This window comes from Orbicella franksi, chromosome 4 (assembly GCF_964199315.1).
Source record: "Orbicella franksi chromosome 4, jaOrbFran1.1, whole genome shotgun sequence".
Lineage (NCBI taxonomy): Eukaryota > Metazoa > Cnidaria > Anthozoa > Scleractinia > Merulinidae > Orbicella > Orbicella franksi.
Window position 1 is genome coordinate 26,485,211 of NC_138148.1, and position 11,373 is coordinate 26,496,583.

General features: G+C 38.9%; 1 long non-coding RNA gene across 1 annotated transcript; it reads right to left on the bottom strand.

Moving 5' to 3' along the window:
- Nucleotides 1-6,886: 6,886 nt before the first annotated feature.
- On the bottom strand, nt 6,887-10,338 carry LOC145485269 (uncharacterized). The gene is made up of 3 exons (XR_014049177.1): nt 10,283-10,338; nt 9,435-9,514; nt 6,887-6,969 (listed from the first exon to the last, which is right to left on the bottom strand). It is a non-coding gene; the product is annotated as an uncharacterized LOC145485269 (long non-coding RNA).
- Nucleotides 10,339-11,373: the final 1,035 nt, after the last annotated feature.

Genomic DNA, 11,373 nt, shown 5'->3' on the forward strand with positions numbered 1-11,373 from the left:
ATAATACCCAGCCAAAATACGGCCTTCATGTAGACCCCCGCCTTAAATATAGGCATTTGTGGTCAGCAAGAACACCCAAAGGTCTGTTTTTTCCAGAGTAACTGAAACTATACCAACAAGTGATATGTAAATATCTCTATCTCGAAGACTCCTTTTCGATATCTAGCAATTGCAAAAATTACGCAATTTCGAAGACTAGCCGGGGGGGGGGGGACTGCAGCCTCCCTCCCCCGCCCCCAGCCCCCAACACCGTATGCTTATGACCAAATCCACCTGCTAAAACTTGTTGCTGAGAACGAGATATCTCGCAAGAACAGAAATTGAACTCTGTCATGACAGACTCTCGTGAAAGTAAAGGAGAGGTAGGCGCGATGAATGCAATATGCTCAAACTATCTATGAAATAAATTATCTATGAGATTAATTATCTATATATGAGATAAATTATCTGTGAGATAAATTATCTATTAAATAAATTTAATTAGAGTTCGCATGGAAATGAAACTGTAGTTATTAAACTAAATTTGATCTAGAAGTATTAAATGGCTTTATCGACTACTTGATATACCATCGTCTATCCCTGAATTCTAATAAACAGTTAGATTATGAGCTCGAGATTTCTAGCGCGTGATAGTTGACTCGGGCTGCGCCCTCGTCAACTATCGTGCGATAGAAATCGAGAGCGAATAATCCAATTGTTCAAGTATAAATCTACTAGTCGTTCAAAACTAGATTTATACTAATAAGCAATTAGATTATGAGCTCGAGATTTCTATCACCGGATAGAAATCGAGAGCGAATAATCTAATTGTTTTAGTATAAATCTACTCGTCGTTCAAAACTTTATATAAATCGTCTTCACAGTTAAAAAACGCACACTGTACGCTACTCACTATCTATCACAGAGTAGATAGTGAGTAGCGTAGCCATTCCTGATAGAACGCTAGTAGACTTATACTAATCCCTGTTAGGGTAGGATGAGAATTTGCTACGTGTTAGGAAAACTTTGTAGCCCAGCACGAAGACGCTCTTTGGTGTCGTCAGCAAGTTCAAGAAAGGTTAAATTATGTGGCAGCTTAGTTTCCTAACAATTCTGATAATGGCCAAAAATTGTGAACACTAAAAGTGATACTTTTGTTCCATTCTGGTAAACTTCCGTCTTCATTTGATTTAATTCAATTACATTAAATTGAAAACCTGTTCAAAACACAAGCATCCGTTTATGTTTAAACAAGTAAACTAGTGAAATTTACATAGTCCGGGCCTAAAGAGAGTTCCCGGATCTAAAGAGGGCTTTTGAAGTAAATTGACCATTAGCGCGCGCGAGCTTGAGTCACTTTGCTTCTGAGACTGGTCGTTTCCTCGCTTTTCTCTACTTATATTTTTAAAACCCTTACGTGTAATTATAGAGAGGTTAATTCGCCCACTTGGCTAGAAAAAAACAGTATTTTTTCAGCCGTGCATTTGCTCTGAGCACGGAAATCTAGTGGAGAAATCGAGGTCATGCCGTAACAGTGTTTACACTGAATACTGTAATAAAAATGATGTAGCCAACGACTCAGTGTTGTTTACCAAAACGCAGAACATAATGCCCCCACGAAGCAAGGTCATTTGTTGAGCGGCTTACGGTTGATATTCATTTTAAACTTTTGTTATTTACGTAGCGATGGCAGAGCACGAAATAATGACGTCAATTTGCGCCCATAAGCTAACAGCTGGCTTGTTGGCATTACTGGCCTAGGCGGTCGAATCCATCTGGGTAAAGCAAATTCAGTTTAATTCTTTTTGTCTACAATTTGATGATTGCCTGCTCTTAAAAGAGTAGAGAAAGTTACCGGAGAAATGTGTTTGAACAAAAAAAAATAACAGAAACCCGGATTAAAATTTAACCCCGGGTTAGCGCTAATCGGCCTTCGAGCAACCGGGCCCAGACTGATTTACTCTTGGCTACAAAAAAAATACAGAAAATATAGCAGACAGAATGCAAACAGAGAGTGAAGAAGGATTGAAAATTTACCATTGCCGAGAGAAAAACATATTTTTACCACAATTGCTACTAATCTCGCAATCTGATTGGCTAATTTGCTGTTGTCGATAAGAGTCCAGACAACGCTGCTCGCGTCAATGTGTTACGCAATGCCTTTTTCAGCTCGCACTCTGATTTTGTTTGACGTTGATATTGTGGTAAAAAACAAATCGACATGTGGTTTAGCGTGGTTTGTACTCATATCGATAACGATACGCGTCATCACAGTGGTCAAAATTTGTTGTGGACTCACTCGGCTGCGCCTCGTGAGTCCACAACATTTTGACTACTGTGATGGCGCGTATCGCTGTCGATAAGAGTGCCGACCACGCTAAACCGTATTCGATTTGTTAAACAGATCAACAATTAGAAATTTGCCAGGTCCTGAGAGACGCATTTCAAGCAATGTATTCTGGCTCATTCTTTTTAATTTGGCCATGTTTATCTGGTACCATTCCGGTAGAGAATTAGAGGGGAAAACTGACAAAATGCGGTCGGGTCAAATTGTTATAGTTCAGCACCCCTTCTAAGCAACGTAAGGATACTCCAAGTAGCTTATAATGGCAGGGATTTAGAGTTAAGCACAGGGGGTATTAAAGAACTACATGCTTGACGAAGTATTTTGTTTCTCCGTCAAAAACAAGTTCGCATGAGAAGACGACATTTGGTGCAAAGTAGAAATGGGGTATGGGTGTGGCACCTGTCTTCTGTTCTCCTTCCCCCTCCATATTTCCAATGTCATGACTCTTACTCTTTAGCCATGTTTGTTTTATAGTTGTCTTAGCTTATCAATTGTTGTGCCATCGCCAAAAACTCCCCAAAGCTTTGTTAGCTTTGTGTATTATCCCTCTACCAAGGCGATTCCCTTAAAACCCCTTTAATATAAAATTACTAACATAGTCTCCGATGTTGTTTCGCTCGCTCGGAGCGAGCACACAGTAGAAAACATGGCACGACAAGTAGAAATTTATCTTTCCATAGGTACATTGAAAGTTTTATAAAGAAGAAAGGTATATGTTCATGTGAAAAACTAGTTTATGAGGAAATAATTAATCACTTTCTGTTAGGATTATTTTGGTACAAAACAGAACAAATGTCACCAAAAGTAGGCTATTTAAGTTATGAATTTAAAGTAACTAGTTAAAAAAGGCGGTGTAGGAGAGATAAATATGTTTGCTGGGACTATCGACGTAATCGTCAATTTAAAATGGAAGGAGTAAGATCCCATTAAAGATCCATTTAACGCCTGCTTGGTGTCAAAAGGTAAACAATTTGGGTGCTTCATCTAGTCCTGTTGGATTTCACTGTTGTTAGCCTTGCCAATCCCTATAACACTCTGGCCATTTACGCGGAAAAATCGTGTCTTGTTAAAAGCTATCGCCTTGAAAGGTGTTTTAAGAATCCTATGAGTTAGCTAACATTGTCCTGAATCTAGGTTTCTATTCTTTTCAGCAACTGAACTATGTCTGGAAAACTAGTATTAAATTACCTTGTGAGATTGTGGTACTTTGCTCTACACTCGTGTCTTCAAATCAGTCTTAGTGTTCTCTGTAAAAGATTTGACAAGATAAAAATAATTGAGCGATACTAAATTAGATATCGTGTCTAACAAGACGAACAGGGCGTTGCAAAGCAAACATCATTATGAAAAAAACGTCGTGTTTCTACTGTCATGTGGTTAGGCTACATACTTATATATGAAAAACCGCTTCACTTGGCTGGTAACCGTACTATTGAAGTATTAAATTAAAATTGCTGGCTGAGTTGATAATACCTACTGATTTAATATTCCCTTGCTCTTTTCACTGCTGTGTGTCAAAAGTTATCACTGTCTTGTGAATATACTTTACAACTAACTTGCATGCCTGGAGAATAATTCCATTAGCGATTGTCGGAATCCGTCTGTGAGACCACTCAGTGTGCTCGCGTCAGTTTTCAACAGTTGTAACTTGTTGCTAAGCAACGTTATTTAGTCTTAAAGACTCAACTAATTGATTAAACATTTCTACTTTTCGCTGCATCGTCTTTGGATGAACTGGATGAATGGTCAAACGTAAGTTTTAATAGGCCATAAAAACAACATGGATGCTCAACGAACAAGAGGTGGCATGAAACCCGGGATGAAAATGTTAAGTTTAGCGGGACCTTATGGCGACAAGGTGACCAGACAAGTGTAATAGAGTGCTTACGGTAATGTGCTTTACAGGCTGGTATTGTTGTTCTATGTCCATTGTCAGGATTGCTAGACATTCCTGTTGCTATTAACTAACAATCCGATGCCATTCATGATCAAATGAAAGAATGACAAGGCTGTTTTACACCTCTCAAACAGCCTAAGGGTTTACACATTGCCAATAAAATTTGCTGTCGTCCTTAATGCTTAGTATTAAAAGAATATAAAATTATAATCCGTCCGATCGACAGGCACCGTCTGCGAACGAAAAGATAACTTGATCCCTGACTTTCCTCGCTAAAAGGCGTCTTAGTTTTTCCGCAACCATTCAAATTGCCACGATAAAATGTCAGTATTAAACGTTGGTGGCCGAAAAAATAGGCCTCCTGCTCTTTTCACATGCTGTTTCGATTCGTGATGTACTTAAGATGTAGCCCATAGTTTTGGGGGATGAGTCACTTGACCTCAGCTGCAAAGGCTTTTTTGAGAGTTTCAGTAAACAATTAAACGCCACCTAAACACTGTGACAGGCAATTAAACGCTTTCATCTACATTGTAGCCTTAAGTTGGACGCCGAACACCAAATATCTTATCTTTTAACTAAGTTACACATTGCTCTAACACTTTCATCCGACATTTTGGGTGAATAGCAGCAAGTAACCATTTAGCACGTCAGTTCATGCAACGCGATGTTTGATAAAAACGTTGGGTCTTTTAGCTTGGGCCGTTAAATGTCTTATATGTATTGTACATGTTCTTCAAAAGGAACTGATAGAACGATTGAACAACACTGAGCTGAATAAAATATAAACAGAGCGATGGGCTCCCAAAACGTGACCAATGATTCTTTCAACGTGAGCGATAGCCTGAGATATTTTTTAAAAACCCTCTCGAGTAATCCTCTAATCAATTGTCGGAATTGGGCTCCCGCCTGCCCAATATTTATTATGTAGGATCTCAACACTGAGGCGTATAGACATCTCTCGTTTCCTCCCACTGAGCCAGAAACGTGACGCGGGAAGGAACTCATAGACGTCTGCATGCAAACTAAAAGTAATCTATTGCCGGATAGTTTGCCCAACCAGTTTGCTTATACTACCACAAACTGTGCTTGCAAGGGCCTGCACGGGCAGTTCAACTGTACGTCATGAGAGGTAGATATGTAAGACTAAGGTTGACTGAGTATTGAGCACATATTGAATTGTTAGCTTTGATATTTTCGTATACTATTCTATTGCCTCTCTTCAGTCATGTATTGTTGTTTCAGGTGATTTCCCTAATGCTGTTTCTCCTTCCAAAGACGGCGTCTTGAGAGGAAAAGAACAGTTCAAGTAAAGAGGAAAGCAGGGACGAATTGTGTTGAGGCAAAATCTTCATAACTATGATGAACGCCAGTAATATATATTACTTCAGACAATACTCCGTCAACTGTTATCTGACGCAACTAGCATTCAGGATATTTGTTTGCGCTGCCTGTGGTGTCAGGCCTTCGTGGAAAACAACCAACACTTTCCCTCTTAACCTGTTCCAGAGAGGAAAATTAGGGGACAAATGCGATGCAAGCCTCTCTCCTAGTTTCTCTTTTGTCGTTTTCCACGCTGCTTCCCACAAACTGAGCAGCTGAACTCGTGAATTCTGTGACTAAATCAACAAATTGTTCAACTGAGGATTCAAAGTCTGTTTGTTAAAAGAAAAAAAAAGTATTTTCGTAAAATTTACATTAGGCGCATGGACGGAGATTTTTACTAAAAGGGGGTTTCAAAGCGCTGCATGATGTATTGGTCAGTGACAGGAGTTTAGCGATGGCTGGATCGGACTCCTAGTGTATAACTGAAGACATCAACCCATAATGATGACATTCACAGCGAAGTAGATATTTACATTCGTAGTATTACTGCTTTTATTGAGCCGAGGATTATTTGTTATGGTGTAATAAAACGCTTATTGGATTCACTTTCAACCATTATTGCAATTTTTTTTGGCGTCTCGACTTTCAATATAAAGGTCGACCTTCGGCTTCGTCAAACGCTGAAGTCTTGACCAAAATAATTTGGCATATTAGATTCGGGTGAATGCAATAAGCACCAGTTATATAATGTTCGTGTATTGGCAACCAAAACGATAGGTATGAAATTAGCCTTCACATTAAATTTTGTTCAAATTCTTTGAAGAAGACAGTGTCAAGAAATTTTGAAGATTATACTTTAATTGCTCAGTTGGAAACGCGTAATTGAAAGAAGATAAATTTAGTTCACGCCAGTATGTTGGAGTGAGAACTGAATATGACTAAAATGGGAATGAACTACCACTACCTTGCCTTCTTAAACACATTTTACTGTTGCATGATTGTTTAGCGAGTTTATAAGCAACGTTTTGCCACGGTTTTTCCACCACTGAGCAAAAGTTGTCAGTGGCCATCGAATGGCATGAATCTTCAATAAATCTTTAACATATGCATGCGAAATTTCGTTAAAGTCTTATTTTCAAATTGGAGAGTTGATGCCAAAATGTGGACTGTTTGTAATCCAGAATAGGTCATATTCCTTTTAGGCTTTCTCCGCCATCTGCGAAACAAAGTTAACTTTCTGGTAATGTCACTCGACAGTTGTTTTTTTTCCAAAGCTATTGCCGCAAATTCAATTTTATCTATTAAAGCTAGCTTAAGTCTCAACAACTAACCAACGACAGGGTACTGAATGTTAAATACCTTCTAAAAACTCTGCAACTAATCGAGTTTCTCTCCAATGTTCTTGGCTCGTGATCTGCTCTGCCTGAAGGACACAATTATCACAGAAAGTTAAGTGACAGTTGTTTTTGCCACCGCTCGCTGCTGATGCACTGCTGCAGTGTTAAGTTACTCGGTAGCCGCCGGAATGGAATTCAGTGTACTTAGTAGTAAAGCACTTGGAAAGTCTTAAAAGGACGTGCTTGAGAGAATAAAAATTGTGAACTCAAAGGAATGTAGAACTTTGTCAGTCAGTTATCAGTTTATTGGCAGAGAACTATTCCAATTCGTAGTCAGAAAGTCTAAGGACTCAGTAAAAGGTGAATATCCCATGCCCTCAGATCGCCAGAAAGTCGATAAAGGGCTTAGTTTTTAGTTCTTTGAAGGTTTTCAAGGATGAGGAACAAAAATTAACCTTCTTGGTGCCAGGGATGCTTGCACGGTGCATTTGTCCCTGTCGATGTAAACGTTCTGGTAAACTGAATATTAACCGTTGTTGGCTGGGTCAAGACCATCATTTGGTGGGCATAACTGCCGCAGTCCCCTCTACCAGCTAAATTTTAATCTATAAATTCAATTTGAAAACACTTAGAATGACATAACACACAATTTTGAAAGCTCCCCGTGGAAAATATGATCTTAGGTCACGACCAGCACTTAAAATCTTTACTGTCGGAAACTTAAGCATACCTAAAAACCACCGACACAGACGTTGCGGATACGAGAATACCGAGGGGTTTTTGTATTGTGTATTGTGTAAAAATCTCTGATTTTGTGTTAACATCATTTTGAATTTCCACATCATGACGCAATTATACATCTAGCTGGATTTTGTAAAAGCCGAAAAAAAAAACGAGTGAAAATAAATCAGAAATGTAAGATTTATATTCCGCTTTTTACTTGTCTCCGAGTACAGGAAGTTAAGAACTAGCAGCTTTCATGGGAAAGCACGACAGAAGCGTGAGAGGTGCTTGAAGCGCACGCAGAGAGAAAATCTAGCTTCACGAGTGTTGTCAGCGTGTATCCATAGCTCGATAAAAAAATGCGCAGCTAAGGCACGAACCAAATCTGGTAAATAAATATCGCTACTAGGAAGAGTGACAACAAAACTTTATTTTCTGCTGGATCGAAAATCGGGTTACTCAGGCCTGATGAGGTAAAGAACAAGTCCCGTCACTACCACTTTGACATCCACCATATTGAACCAAATCAATTTACGATAAAAATCACCGATAAATAGCATTCTTTCTTCATAAAATTCGGCTAGCGAGAAAGGATGTATTCTCCCAGCGTCCGCCGAGTGGCATTTTGGAGTGTTTTGCTTCACACTGCTGAGTGCATGCCTCAGAAACTCGTATTGTACGATATGTTAGCCAAGTTTGCGTACCATTTAGTCAGAAGAATCTTAATTTAGGTTCATCGAGTGGATGAAAAATGCTGACTCCATATTATAGTCACACTTATTGGCTGACTTAAGAGTCGTGAGCTATTTAAACTTGTGCCTGTGTTTTGAAGATAAATTACTTCGAAAGGTTTTTTTTTATTCTAAGAGACAATTTACTCTTATATACTACTATATTGACATTTATGAATGAAAGGAACTGATTGTTTCCTAATTCTATTTGGTGCATACAGAAGCTGAATTAATATGGGCGAAAGTGAATTTTGTGTCAGCGAACACGCACCTAGCTTTAAAGCAGCGCCTCGAATCACAATTGTTAAATAATTCGTGCAACGGAAAAACTGTCCTCGATTAAAAGTGAGGAATCGAATCATGACCATCTAGGAAATTTAGGCTACATACTGCAAAGCTTTACATTCATTGCGAAACCTTTTTCCAGGAGTCATAAATCGGTCGTGACTTTCAGTTGAGGGACATGGATTCCCAGGGGGAACGATTTCTTGGTGTCAAAATGGAGCACAGGGTGTGTTTCTGGGGCCCTTCCATCTCTAGATAGGGATGCTTAAAGTCACTTCTTGCCTGAGACGATGTTTAAAACCCTGTACTCTTTGCGGTAACGGCCGATTACTAGCAAAACTATCTGAGTGCATGGCGAGACTAAAGCTATTAGTACTGGTTGATATCGTCCTGTTTCCAAAGTTAATTTGTAGCATTTAATCAATTCTAGCAGAAAGATCGGGGCGGGGGGGGGGGGGGGGTTTAGCTATGCAGTCCTTAATTTTGGTCTGCACCAGAAAATGACTTTCAACGAGACTAAAAATGTATTACTTTGCAGTAAACTTTTATTGGATATTAATTTGAGACTAGGAAGTAGCCCCAGACGAAGTGGTCTGTTTAATATATAAGGCACTCGCATATCCTGTGTATTATTCAACTTGAAATGAAACCAGTCCTGAGTAAATCTGAAACAGGGACTGTGTCTGAAACAGGATATGGACAACACACATATGTTGGTCGGAATTTTGGCTTTGAGAACCGGGTGGTGGCCCTCTCTTCCCCGAAATCGTCACTCATTGCTCTCTTGCCAAGCTTTCATAGTTTAAAATTACCTTTTTCTGGAGATTGTGAGATTACGTGAGTTTGTTTATGTACGTCCTCTGTTCTCATGCGAAAGTTCTCTGTAGTGAAGCTGAAGAAAAACAGCAGTATTAATAGGATGCAGTTGTACCCTTGGACAAGATAGACGGTTACTTGAAAAATGACTATGTTATATTATTTCAAGTTCTTAATCCGCACCTCTCGGTTAGCAGACAAATAGGAAAGTTAGTTATTAAGTAGTGTTCTCACTTCTGAAACAGGGGAGTTTGGAAGCTTCTAGTTACTTGCTCAAACTATATAATATAATATAATAGGACACCCAAGAACACGAATACTAGAAAAAGCAAACAGAACGGCTTTGACTAACAGTGCCACAGTCCCTGACTCTGAAGGTAAAGAGAGGGAAATGTAAAAACTTCAAAGGAGGATTGACGATGTGAAAATGTTTAGACGAATAAGTTAAACGTAAGTAGCGACTACGTGTGTCGGGTGCGTTTTGATCACTTGATATTTTATGAGAAGGGAGCATTAAAAGGAAGAGGATAAAGTACTTGAGGCTTTTCATCAGATCCGCCCTTAGTTTGAAACCACAATGCCGGTCAGCTCTTAGCCTTTTCTAAAGGGGCGTTTTGTCAGATTATTCAATATATTCACCTTAAACTGAAATATAAGTAAACAGAGCGAAGAGGAAAATAAGACAGAAAAATACCGTTAAATACGACATTTAAATAAAACTCCAAATCCTATTTCAGTGTTGCGTGTCGCATTGAACACAATATTTCCAGAACAGGCTATTAAGTGTTTACCCTTATAATTAAAAGTTTGTTGTTCAATAAAAACAACATTAGTTACAACTTACTGAAGATCCCTCCAGGCCTCGTGCCAGCAACGTCTACAGTATTTTCTCGGACTACTGAAACAATAAAACAGCACGGTCAATATTTCTAACCTGATGTCAAATGTGTTCACGATTTTTAACGGCATCGGTATATACTAAAGTCGAGGTTTAGCTCTGTTCTGGCTGAACTTTAATACTAAATAAATATTGACAAAGAATTAAGACATGGGCGTTACCCAATACCTAAGAAGTCCTTTAAGTTAATCCATTAGAGAAGCTGATTTTCAAATCTGGCTATGTCGTAGGATCCATGAATTGTGAGCGATTGTCATGGCTTTTTGAAATAGAAAGAATATGACTAAAAAAAGAATTCTAAACTGGTGCCCTGGAACTAAGATTGCTAGATTTTCATAGTATTTCTTTAAATATTGCCAATAGGCCTGCTTGTTAGCTGGGTATAAGAATCTATGCGATGTTAAATCCTTGCAGATGGTGCAAGACCACTACATGTGGCAAATGAGATTAATTAAATGAGCAAGGTCAAATGAAGCTTGCATGCATTTCATGCTTTCAGCCAATTAAAAAATATATATTTTTTATTTTTCAAGTTTAGCCTGTCCACAACCGTTTATTGTTTCCTTTCCAGAGAAATTAGGTGGTCTTCGGTCAGACAATTTCAAGTCAAAGTTCATCCTTTTTGCTTCACTCATTAATTAATTAAGTAAGTTGTTGAAAACAAGAAGCAGTCAGTAGAGCTTATGGTCTAGGCATATGGAATTAAAAAATGAAAATTCGAACACATCGATCAGTGCCCCTTTATTTTACTCTTCACTCCCACGGCGGTGCCAGGATATCATGAGTCAGAACGATGGCACGCTACAATACTGGGGGTAACCTCCAACTGACTAAGTAACATCCCATTTAGTATAAGTATAGCAATACGGTAGAATCCATATTGTGGACTGAACCTCCAAGGGAAACGAAATGGGTTTAAGAATTCGAGTGTTCGAGACTGATCCGGGGTAAAGTTACAATGAAAGCAATCCAAGGGAACCACTTTTAGTTCGAGTTATCGAAAGCCTAGAAAACCCGAGGTTTCGAGAAATCGGAAT